Here is an 11266-nt window from a genome sequence, read left to right as displayed (position 1 = left end):
TTTTTGTGTGGGGAGGGGGGGGGGGGGGGGGTGGTGGAAGTAAGGAGGGCTGGAGTCAGAAGGTCAGTGATGTCTGTAGATATCTGAGAAAGGTCATAAAACTTGTTTGTCCTTGGTCGGTTGATCTTTGTGTACAGGAATCTGGTTGTGTCATTCCTATAAATGTTAAGCATAGCATAGTCATTTCTGTATGTGCTTCCTTATCTCCTTGGATGAGGTAGGTTTGGGTAGAAAGCAGTTCTTGCAAATCTTAGCTGTAAGCAAAATTTCTTTGATGGTTAACATGACTACGTACATGCAGGGCTAAAGGAGAAGTTTCTAAGCTGTAGGTTATAGCAGCAAGCGTAGTAGAAGCCACATGGAGTCAGACATGCTGAGTTTTTTTCCCTGATACACTAAAACTTGGTAAGAAAGAGGGAGAATCTATGACATTTGAACCACAACCTACTCCCTCCATCTCCCCTTCCAACTTAGCATGATGGAAAGTCAACTCTAGACACTTCAGTCAAGAATATAGGGATCCTTATCTCTCCAGCTCCCAGTGGAGAGATGTGGTATTGTCTTAGGAGGGACAGGTCATCAGCAGTTCTCATCTCTGTATCATAGAGTTTAAATTCCAGGCAAATGTAGCCAATGTTCTGAGGCTTCCGTAATTGAGAGGGAGCTGATAGCTTCACGAGAGCCACAAATTAAAATATTGGCTGGTTAATTTATAAGAGAGANCCAGGGAAAGAGATAAAAAGTGCCCTCTTGGTGGCAGAACAATGTTCAAAGACTGGCCTTAAAAACTGATCCTTCATATGAGCCTAAATTTAATTGTACCAGATGGAGGAGCAATTTGCGCCTCAAAAACAATAGAGCAATCAGCTAGCAATTAGTAGAGGCTAATAGCTGGGTGTAATACCAACAGCAACAGACAGTTTAACAGAAAGATTAGAGGAAGAGTCGGTCAAAGATAAAACCACTGTCATTTCAGGGTGACTGCGTGCATGCCCAAGGCTGCACCCACTGAGGAACGACATCATAGGCTGCATGCAGTGGGTGAAATGGACTTCACTAAAATAGTCCAGGCAAGATGCTAAACAAATAAATGAGCAAACAGCATCAATAAGCCCTGTAGGTTGGAGTTGCTAAAATCTATTATCTAACATATCCTAAAATACATCATCATGCTGTCACTTATTAACATGCTAAATATATTACCCAAATTTTTTTCATCAAAAAAATATGAGGCATTCAAAGAAACAGGAAAGTGTGACTCATTCACAGGAAAAAATGCAAGCAATAGAAAATGCCTGTGATAGGACCCAGATGTCAGATTTAATAGAAAAAGAATTCACCCTTTCAAGGGCCAGGCCTCGCCCTGCTCACTTGCTGGGGTCTCATCCCTGGGGGACCCAGTACAGCCCTGGGGGTCTGCTGGTGTGGGCTCAGCATGTGTGGACACTGGCCTGGTCCCAGAGGGTCTGACCAGGAGGGTAGGGGCACCAAAACCTCACAGGCTCCCAGCCCTCCCCAGCTGTCAGTAATTAAAAGCAATCTACCAGGCATACGCACACACACACACAATAGAAAAAGCAGCCATTATAAATACATTCAAGCAACAAAAGAAAACCATGCTTAAAGAAGTAAAGTAATTAAGGAGGGCACATGATGCGATGAGCACTGGGTGTTATGCAACTGATGAATTATTGAACAGTACATCTGAAACTAATGATGTACTGTGTGTTGGGTAATTGAATTTAAGTTTAAAAAAAGAAGTAAAGTAAGATATGATGACAGTGTTTCATGAAATGAAGAATATCAATAAGGAGATGAAAATTATTTTCATAATTTTCATTGAAAGAGCTAAGTGGAAATTCTGGAGTTAAAAGGTACAATGATTGAAATGAAAAGTCATTAAAGGAGCTCACAGCAGATTTGAAATTAAAGTAGAAAGAATTGGTAAATTTGAAGATAAATCAATAAACCTCACTCAATCCAAGGAATAGGGGAAAATAATAAAATTGAGCAGAGACTGAGAGAAATGTGCAACACATCATGTGTGATGGGAGCACCAGAAGCAGAGGGGAGAGAGAGAGGAATGGAAAAAGCTATTTGAAGAAATAATGGTTGAAAACTTGCAAATCTGATGAAAAACAATGTACATATCAAAGTTCAAAGAACTCTAAGATAAACTCAAAGAGATCCACATGCAGATAATCATAATAAAAAATCCTGAAAGACAGAGATAAAGTTTTAAAAGCAGCAAGAGAAAAACAACTTGTTACATACAAGGGCACTCCATGAAGATTAGCTGCAAATTTCTCTTTAGTTATTACAGAGGGCAGAAGGCCACGGGATGACATATTTGAAGTGCCAAAAGGTGGGGGAAAACTGTCTACTCAAAATCTCTTATCTAGCAAAACTATTTTATTTTTATTTTTGTTTCAGATTTTATTTATTTATCTGACAGAGAGAGAGCATAAGTAGGCAAAGCAGGAGGCAGAGGCAGAGGGAGAAGCAGGCTCCCCGCTGAGCAGAGAGCCCGATGCAGGTCTCCATCCCAGGACCCCGGAATTATGACCTGACCTGAAGGCAGCCACTTAATGGACTGAGACGCCCAGGCGCCCCCTAGCAAAACTATCTTTAAAAATGAAGGTAGACTAGGCAGTACACCCAGCAATCCTGCAGAGCTGTCTCTTCCTTCAACAGTGTTCGGATGGAACAGACCCAGGGTCACCCCTTCACCCTCTGACCACCCTCCAACCTTTTTTCCTGTCACAATCTTCAGAGCCATCTTCTCTGCTGCCCTTTTCCTCCGGGACCAGCCAATACCCTATTTTGAGCTTCACTCCTTATTACCAACCAACCAGGAGTTCCCAGATTCATCAGAATTATTTCACAGAGGTGGAGGCTGCTGTCAACTGCCTGGTCAGCATGCATGGCCTCCTACACCTACCTCTCTCTGGGCCTCTATTTCCACTGTGAAGACATGGCTCTGGAGGGCGTGGGCCCCTTCTTCCACAAGTTGGCTAAGAAGAAATGAGGGCACTGAGGATCTCTGGAAGATGCAAAACCAGTGTGGCCACTGTGCCCTCTTCCAGGACATGCAGAAGCCATCCCAAAATGAATGGGGTAAAACCCCAGAGGCCAAGGAAGCCCCCCTGGTTCTAGAGAAGAACCCGAACCAGGCCCTTTTGGATCTGCATGCCCTGGGTTCTGCAGGCAGACCCCCATCTCTGTGACTTCCTGGAGAACCACTTCCTATTGGAGGAGGTAAAACTCATCAAGAAGACGGACCACCAGCTGTCTAACCTCCGTGGAGTGGCTGGTCCCCAGGCTGAGCTGGGCAAGTATCTCTTCGAAAGGCTCACCCTCAGGCATGACTAAGAGCGCTCTGAAGCCCAGCAACATTTGAGGGGCCCCTCTGGCCTCCCCCTGGTGCCAGGCTTGTGCCTGAGCCTCTTCCTGCAGCCACTAGGCAGCTTTTCAACCACCCTGGAGCCCTCTTCCAAGACATGGATGAAATGGAAACAGTAAAGCTTTTTGTAGGGGGGGAAAAGGTGAAATCAAGTCATTCCCAGGTAAAGAAAACTGAGATAGTTTGTTGCTAGCAGAACTGCCTTACAAGCAATACTAAGGAAGTTCTCTAGGCTGAAAGCAAATGACTCCAGATCACATTTTTAAAAAAGAGCATGAGTAAAGGCAATTATATAGAAAATATTATAATGAATATTTCCTTTTTTTATTTGATTTTTTAAGATTTTGTTTATTTATTTATTATTTATTTAGCGAGCACAAGCGGGGGAGGGGCAGAGAGAGAGGAACAGAGAGAATCTCAAGAAGACTCGGCGCTGAGCACGGAGCCTGACACGGGGCTTGATTTCATGACCCCGAAATCACGACCTAAGCCAAAATCAAAAGTCAGACAATCAACTGACTGAGCTACCTGGGAACCCCTTCAGATTTTATTTTTTAGTAACCTCTACACCCAGTGTGGGGCTTGAACTCACAACCTGGAGATCAAGAGTTGCATGCCCTACAGACTGAGCCAGCCAGGCACCCCTATGATGAATGTTTCTTATCCTTTACTCTCTTAATTGATTTTAAAAACAATGTATGAGACAATATGTATATAACTGTATTGTTGGGACTGTAATATAGAAATGTAATATATTTAACAATAATAGCACAAAGGAGGTTGGAGTGGAGGAAAGTTGTGTGGGATAAAACAATGATATCAGATAGTCACTCAAATCCACAGGAACAAATAAAGAAAATCAGAAATGGTAGAAGAAGGTTAATATAACAAACTCCCTAAATATAACCTTGCTCTCCTTCCTCTCTCAGCTTCTTTAAAACACATAAAATTACATGAAGTAGCAATTATAGCAATATATTTTGGGGTTTGTAACATGTATAGATGTAATATGTACAATGACATCAAAAATGGAGACAAGAAATAGAGCTATATAGGATTAACATTTGTATATCTCATTAGAATTAAGTTAGTATAATTCTGAAGTGTATTTTGATAAGACATACATGGTAAGCTCAGGAGCAACCGCTGAGAAAAAATATGGTGAAAACAAATCACTAAATTAAAACCTATGTTAGAAAATACCCACTGAATGCAAAAAAAAAAAAAAAGGCAGTAAAGGAAGAGCGGAAGAACAAAAAAGACATGAGACACATTGAAAACAGAAAGGAAAATGACAGACATAAATTCAACTACATCAATAACATTGAATGAGAACGGATAAAACAATCCAATCCAAAGGCAGAAATTGCCAGAAATAGTTGATTAAAAAAACGTATCATCCAAATATGTGCCTTCTACAGGAGACATACCTTAGGTTCCAAAGATACAAATAGGCTGGAAGCAAAAAGATGGAAAAAGACGTCAAAGAGAACCACAAGAAAGCTGGAGTGCCTATGCTAATATCAGACAAAATAGAATGAAAAAAATTATTAGAGAAAAACAGGCACATTAAATGCTAAAAATGTTAATCCACAAAGAAGATATAACAATTATAAATATATATTGCACCTCACAACAGAGCCCCCAAATACATGAAGCCCAAACTGACAGAATTGGAGGGAGAAATAGGCAGTCCACCAGTAATAATGGGTTACTTTAATGCCCCACATTCAATAATGGGTTAAATAATAGTTAGATCATCAACAAGGAAATAAACTTGAACAAGGCTTTACACCAGCTGGACCAGTAGACATCTATAGAATGCTCCACCCAACACCAGTGGAGCACACATTCTTCTGAGTGCATATGGAATATTCCTGGGATAGACCATATGTTAGGACATGAAACAAGCCTCAGTAAACTTAAAAGGATTGAAGTCATGCAAAGTATGTTCTCTGAGCACAGTGGAATGAAATTAGAAGTCAAAACAGAAAGAAATTTGGGCAGCTCACAGATAACGTGGAAATTAAACAACACCCTCCCAAATAACCAGTGGGTCAAAGAAGAAATTACAGAAGACATTAGAAAATATTTTGGGATATGGAGTGCCGGGATGGCTCAGTTGGTTGAGTGTCTGACTCTTGATTTCAGCTCAAGTCTTGATCTCAGGGTCATGAGTTCAAGCCCCATGTTGGACTCCATGCTGGGCGTGGACCTACCTAAAAACAAACAAATAAAGCCAAGAAAATACTTTGAGATAAATGAAAATGAAAATATGTATACCAAAACTTATGAGAGCAGGTAAGGCAGTACTTAGACTGAAATTTATAGTTGTAAACTGCTACCTCACGAATGAGGAAAGATTCTAAATCAGTAACTTAACTTTCTGCCTGAGTCACCTTAAAAAGAACAAACTAAATCCAAGCAAGAACAAGGAAGGAGATAGTAAAGATTAGAGTAAAAAATAATGAGGTAGAGAAGAGAAAAAGAATGGAGGATAATCACAGACTTGAAAGTTGATTATTTGAAAATATCAACAAAATTGACAGGGACACCTGGGTGGCTCAGTCAGTTAAGCATCTGCCTTCAGCTCAGGTCATGATCTCAGAGTTCTGGGCAAGAGAGAAAAAGACAGAAGACTCAAATTACTAGAGTCAGGAATGAAAGAGGGGAGATGAATACCAACATTAGTGATATAAAAAGAATTGTAAAGCAATACTATAAATAACTGAATGATAATTAGATGAAATGGACAACTTCGAATTAGTAATTTTTTTTAAACCCATGAAGAAAAGCTCAGGACTAGATGGTTTCATTGGTGAGTTTTACCAAACATTTAAAGAATTAATACCAGTTCTTGCTCATCTCTTAAAAAAAAAAACACCAAAAAAACAGGTGCCTGGGTGGCTTATTCATTAAGCATCTGACTCTTAATTTCAGCTCAGATCATGATCTCAGGGTCATGAGATCAGGCCCTGTGTCAAGCTCTGCATTACACATGAAACCTGCTTAAGATTCTCTCTTTCCCTCTCCTTCTGCCCCTCCCCCTGCCTCTCTCTACCTCTCTTAAAAATTAATTAAAAAAACAGAAAAGAAGTGAATACTTCCCAATTATTTATATTAGGCTGCATATTAACCTGTTACCAAAACCATACAGTGACATCACAAGAAAAGAAAACTACAGGGGTGCCTGGGTGGCGCAGTCGTTAAGCGTCTGCCTTCGGCTCAGGGCGTGATCCCGGCGTTCTGGGATCGAGCCCCACGTCAGGCTCCTCCACTGAGAGCCTGCTTCTTCCTTTTCCACTCCCCCTGCTTGTGTTCCCTCTCTCCCTGGCTGTCTCTCTGTCAATTAAATAAATAAAATCTTAAAAAAAAAAAAAAACAAGGAAAGAAAACTACAGAGCAATTACTCGTGAATGTAGATGGAAAAATCCTCAACAAATACTACTATATAGAATCCAGCAACTCAAAAAAGGATCTTACACCATTACCAACTGGAATTTTTCCCAGGAACCCAAAGGGTTTAACATGTTAAAATCAATTAATGTAATGTGATATATAAACAGATTAAATATGTTATGAACATCTCAGAAACAAATTTGGCAAAATATAACACACTTTCATGATAAAAACATTCAACCCTAGGAATAAAAGAGAATGTTCTCAACCTGATGAAGGGCATCTACAAAAACCTCACATTGTACTTAAATTAATGGTAAAAGACTGAATACTTTACCTCTAAGATCAGAAAAATAGTTATATGCTTTCAAAATTTCTGTTCATCATTGTATTGGAAGTTCTAGTCAGGGCATTCAGGCAAGAAAATGGAATAGAATGAACTCTGATTTGAAAGAAAGAAGTAAAACTATCTCTATCTTCAAATGGCATCATATCATATATAGAAAATCCTAGGGAATCCACTCTAAAAATGATAACTAATCAAATTTAGTAAGGTTGCAAGATACAAGACCAAGACACAAAAACAATTGTATTTCTAAACACTTGTAATGAGCAACCCAGAACTAAAATTTTAAAAACAATTCCATTTATAATAACAAAAATAATAAAATACTTAATAAATTTAACAAAATGTGTGTAAAACTTGTACTCTGAAAATTGAGTTGTTTAAAGAAATTAAAGAAGAGTTAAATAAAAGGAAAGAAGGCTCATGTTCATAGATTGAAAGACTTAATAGTGTTAAGATGGCATTAGTCCTCAACATTGTCTGCATATTCAATATAGTCTTTAGCAAAATCCGAGTTGGCTTCGTTGCAGAAAGTGCCAAGCTCATCCTAAAATTCATATGGAAATCCAAGGGACTGTAATATCAGTAAGCTTCTCGTCAGGCTAACTAAATAAAAAAGAGAGGACACAAATTACTAATATTAGAAATGAAAGAGGGGACATCATTACTACAGATTCCTTTTGATGGGCATTAAAAGTATAATAATAAAAACTATTAACATCTCCATGACCACAAATTTGATAAGTTAAATGAAATGGATCAGTTCCTTGAAAGATACAAACTGTCAAAAGTCACACAAGAAAAAATAGATGCTCTGAATAGGTTTATGTCTATTAAAGAAACGGAATCAGGGGTGCCTGGGTGGCCCATTCGGTTGAGTGTCTAACTCTTGGTTTCATCTCAGGTCATGATCTCATGTGTTCTAGGATTGGGCCTGCACTGGGCTCTGCACTCAGTAGGGAGTCTGCTTGAAGAGTCACTCCCTCTGCCTCTCCCCCCATGTGCAAGCATTCTATCTCTGTCTCTGAAATAAATAAAACTTAAGAAAAAGAAATTTGAAAAATTGAATCAATAATTAATACTTACAAACAAAAAGCACCAGGGCCAGAGAGGTTGGTGAATTCTGTCAAACATTTAAGGATGAAGTTGTATCAATTCTCTACAATCTCTTTAAGAGGATAGAAGAAGAGGGAATACTTCCTAACTCATTCTGTGAGGCCACCATTCCTCTAATGCAAAGTCAGACAGACATTAAGAACACTACAGACTAATAGCTCTTATTAACATAGATGCAAAAATCCTCAACAAAATATTAGCAAATCAAATTTTAAAAAACATACAAAGAATTATATACCATGACCAAATGGGATTTATCCCAGGTATGCAAGGCTGGTTCAGCATTAAAAAGTCAATCGATGTAGCCCATCACATCATCAGGCTAAAAGAAGAAAATCATATGATCTTATCAATAGATGCAGAAAAAAACATTTAACAATATCCAACATTTATTCATGATAAAAAATTGTCAGTAAACTAGGAATTAAAGGGAACTTTATCAACTTGATAAAAACTATCTACAAAAAACCCTACAGCTAATATACTTAATGGATCTTTAAAAGTAAGCTTTAGGTTGGGGCGCCCGGGTGGCACAGCGGTTAAGCGTCTGTCTTCGGCTCAGGGCATGATCCAGGCGTTATGGTATTGAGCCCCACATCAGGCTCCTCCGCTATGAGCCTGCTTCTTCCTCTCCCACTCCCCCTGCTGTGTTCCCTCTCTCACTGGCTGTCTCTATCTCTGTCGAATGAATAAATAAATAAAATCTTAAAAAAAAAAAGTAAGCTTTAGGACCTTAATAGGATAGGAATACTCAATATTGTCAAGATACCACTCCTTCCCAAATTGATTTGTAGGTTCAACTCAGTCCCAATCAAAATCCCACCAGGTTATCTTATAGATGACAACAAACTGATTTTAAAGTTCATACGGACAGGAAAAAGACTCAGAGTAGCCAATCCAATATTGAAGGAGAAGAACAAAGTTGAGGGATTGATGCTACCCAACTTCAAGACTTACTGTAAAGCTATAGTGATCAAAAGAGTGGGGTATAGGCAAAAGAATAGACAGTCAATGGAACAGAATAGAGAGCCTAAATAGAATAAATAGACCCCCATGAATATAGTCAACTGATCTTTGACAACGGAGCAATAGAGTGGAATAAAGATAGTCTCTTCAACAAGTTGTGCCAGAACAACTGGACATCCATACACAAAATAATAAATACAGATGCAGATCTTACACACTTCACAAAAATTAACTCAAAATGGATCAGATACTGAAATATAAAATGCAAAACTATGAAACTCCTGGAAGGTAACACAGGAGAAGACCTAGATCACCTAGGGTAGGGTGGTGGTTTTTAAGATATAACACCAAAGATATGATCCATGAAAGAAATAATTGATAAACTGGACTTTGTTAAATTTTAAAACTTCTGCTCTCTGAAAGACAATCTCAAGAGAAGGGGAAGACAAGCCATAGACGAAGAAAATATTTGCAAAAGACATTTATGGTAAAGAACTGTTTCTAAACTATACAAAGAACTCTTAAAATTCAACAATAGGAAACAAGCAACCTGATTTTAAAATGGACCAATGTTTGATTAGGACCAATTCCTAATCAAGGAATTATACAGATGGCAATTTAGCATATGAAAAGATGCTCTATATCACATATCATCAGATAAATGCAAATTAAAACAATAACGAGATACCACTATATACACATTAGAATGGCCAAAATCTGTAATACAACACCAAATGCTGCTGAGGGTGTGAACCAGCAGGAACTCTCAAGCATTGCTGGTGGGAATGCAAAATGGTACGACCACTTTGGAAAATAGTTTGGTGGTTTCTTACAAAATGAAACATACCCTTACCGTGGGACCCAGCAGTTGCACTTCTTGGTATTTACCCAAAGTAGCTGAAAACCTATGTCCACACAATAACCTGTGCTTGAATATTTATAGCAGTTTTATTCATAATTATGAAAAGTTGGAAGGGGCCAAGATATCCCATGGCAGGTGAATGGCTAAATAAACTGTAGCACATCCAGATAATGGGATGTTATTCAGTGCTGAAAAAGATTGAGCTATTAAGTCATGAAAAGTCATGGAGGAAACTGAAATGCATATTACTAAGTAAAAGAATCCAACCTGAGAAAGCTACACACTGTATGATTCCAATTATATGACATTTTGGAAAAGGCAAAGCTATGGAGAAATAAAAATGTTGCCTGGTTGAGGGACAGCCAGGGGGAGCGGATGAATAGGCAGTCCACCGAGGATTTTTAGGGCAGTGATAGTACTCTATCTGATATTACAACGATGAATATATGCAACTATACATTTGTCCAAACCCATAGAATGTACAACACCAAAAGTGAACCCTAACGTAGAGTATGGACTTTGGGTGATTATGATGTGTTAATGTAGGTTCATCCTTGGTAGGAAATATACCATTCTGGTGAGTGATGTTGATAATAGGGGGAACTATGCATATGTAGAGACGGGGCTTCAGGGGAAATCACTGTACCTCCTCTTAATTGTGTTGTGTACCTGAAACTGCTCTTAAAAAATAATCTTTATTAAAAAGAAAGGAAAAAATATTCAAGGGACCCAGAATATCCAAAACAATCTTGGGAAAGGTGAACAAGGTTGGAAGACTCTAACTTCCTGATTTCAGAATTTACTACAAAGGTACAGTAACCAACTCAATGCAGTAGTGGCATAAGGATAGACACATAGGCCAACGGAAGAGAATTGAGTCCAGAAATAAACCCTCACAGTTACAGAGTAATTCAATGGGGAAAGAGTAATCTTTTCAACAAAGGGTCCCAGGAAAACTGTATATCCACTTTTGAAAGAATGAAGTTGATTCCCTACCTCCTACCATATGCAAAAATCAATTGAAATGGATCAAAGACCTAAAAATAAGAGCTAAAAATGTAAAAGTCTTAGAAGAAAACATAAGAGTAATCTTTACGATCTTCGATTAGAGAGTGTTTTGGTTTTTTTTTTTTTAGATACGATACTAAAAACATAAGCAACCAAAAAAAAAAAA

General features: G+C 38.5%; 1 protein-coding gene and 1 pseudogene across 1 annotated transcript in view; both read left to right on the top strand.

The window, feature by feature from the left end:
* LOC121102364 overlaps window positions 1–3435 on the top strand; it is a 7718-nt pseudogene extending 4283 nt beyond the window's left edge.
* Window positions 1–11266, top strand: part of GXYLT2 (glucoside xylosyltransferase 2) — an 89866-nt gene that overhangs the window by 34362 nt on the left and 44238 nt on the right.

The sequence above is a fragment of the Ursus maritimus genome, unplaced genomic scaffold (genome assembly GCF_017311325.1).
Source record: "Ursus maritimus isolate PB19 unplaced genomic scaffold, ASM1731132v1 scaffold_14, whole genome shotgun sequence".
Classification (NCBI taxonomy): domain Eukaryota; kingdom Metazoa; phylum Chordata; class Mammalia; order Carnivora; family Ursidae; genus Ursus; species Ursus maritimus.
This window is presented reverse-complemented; position numbering and strand designations above follow the sequence as displayed.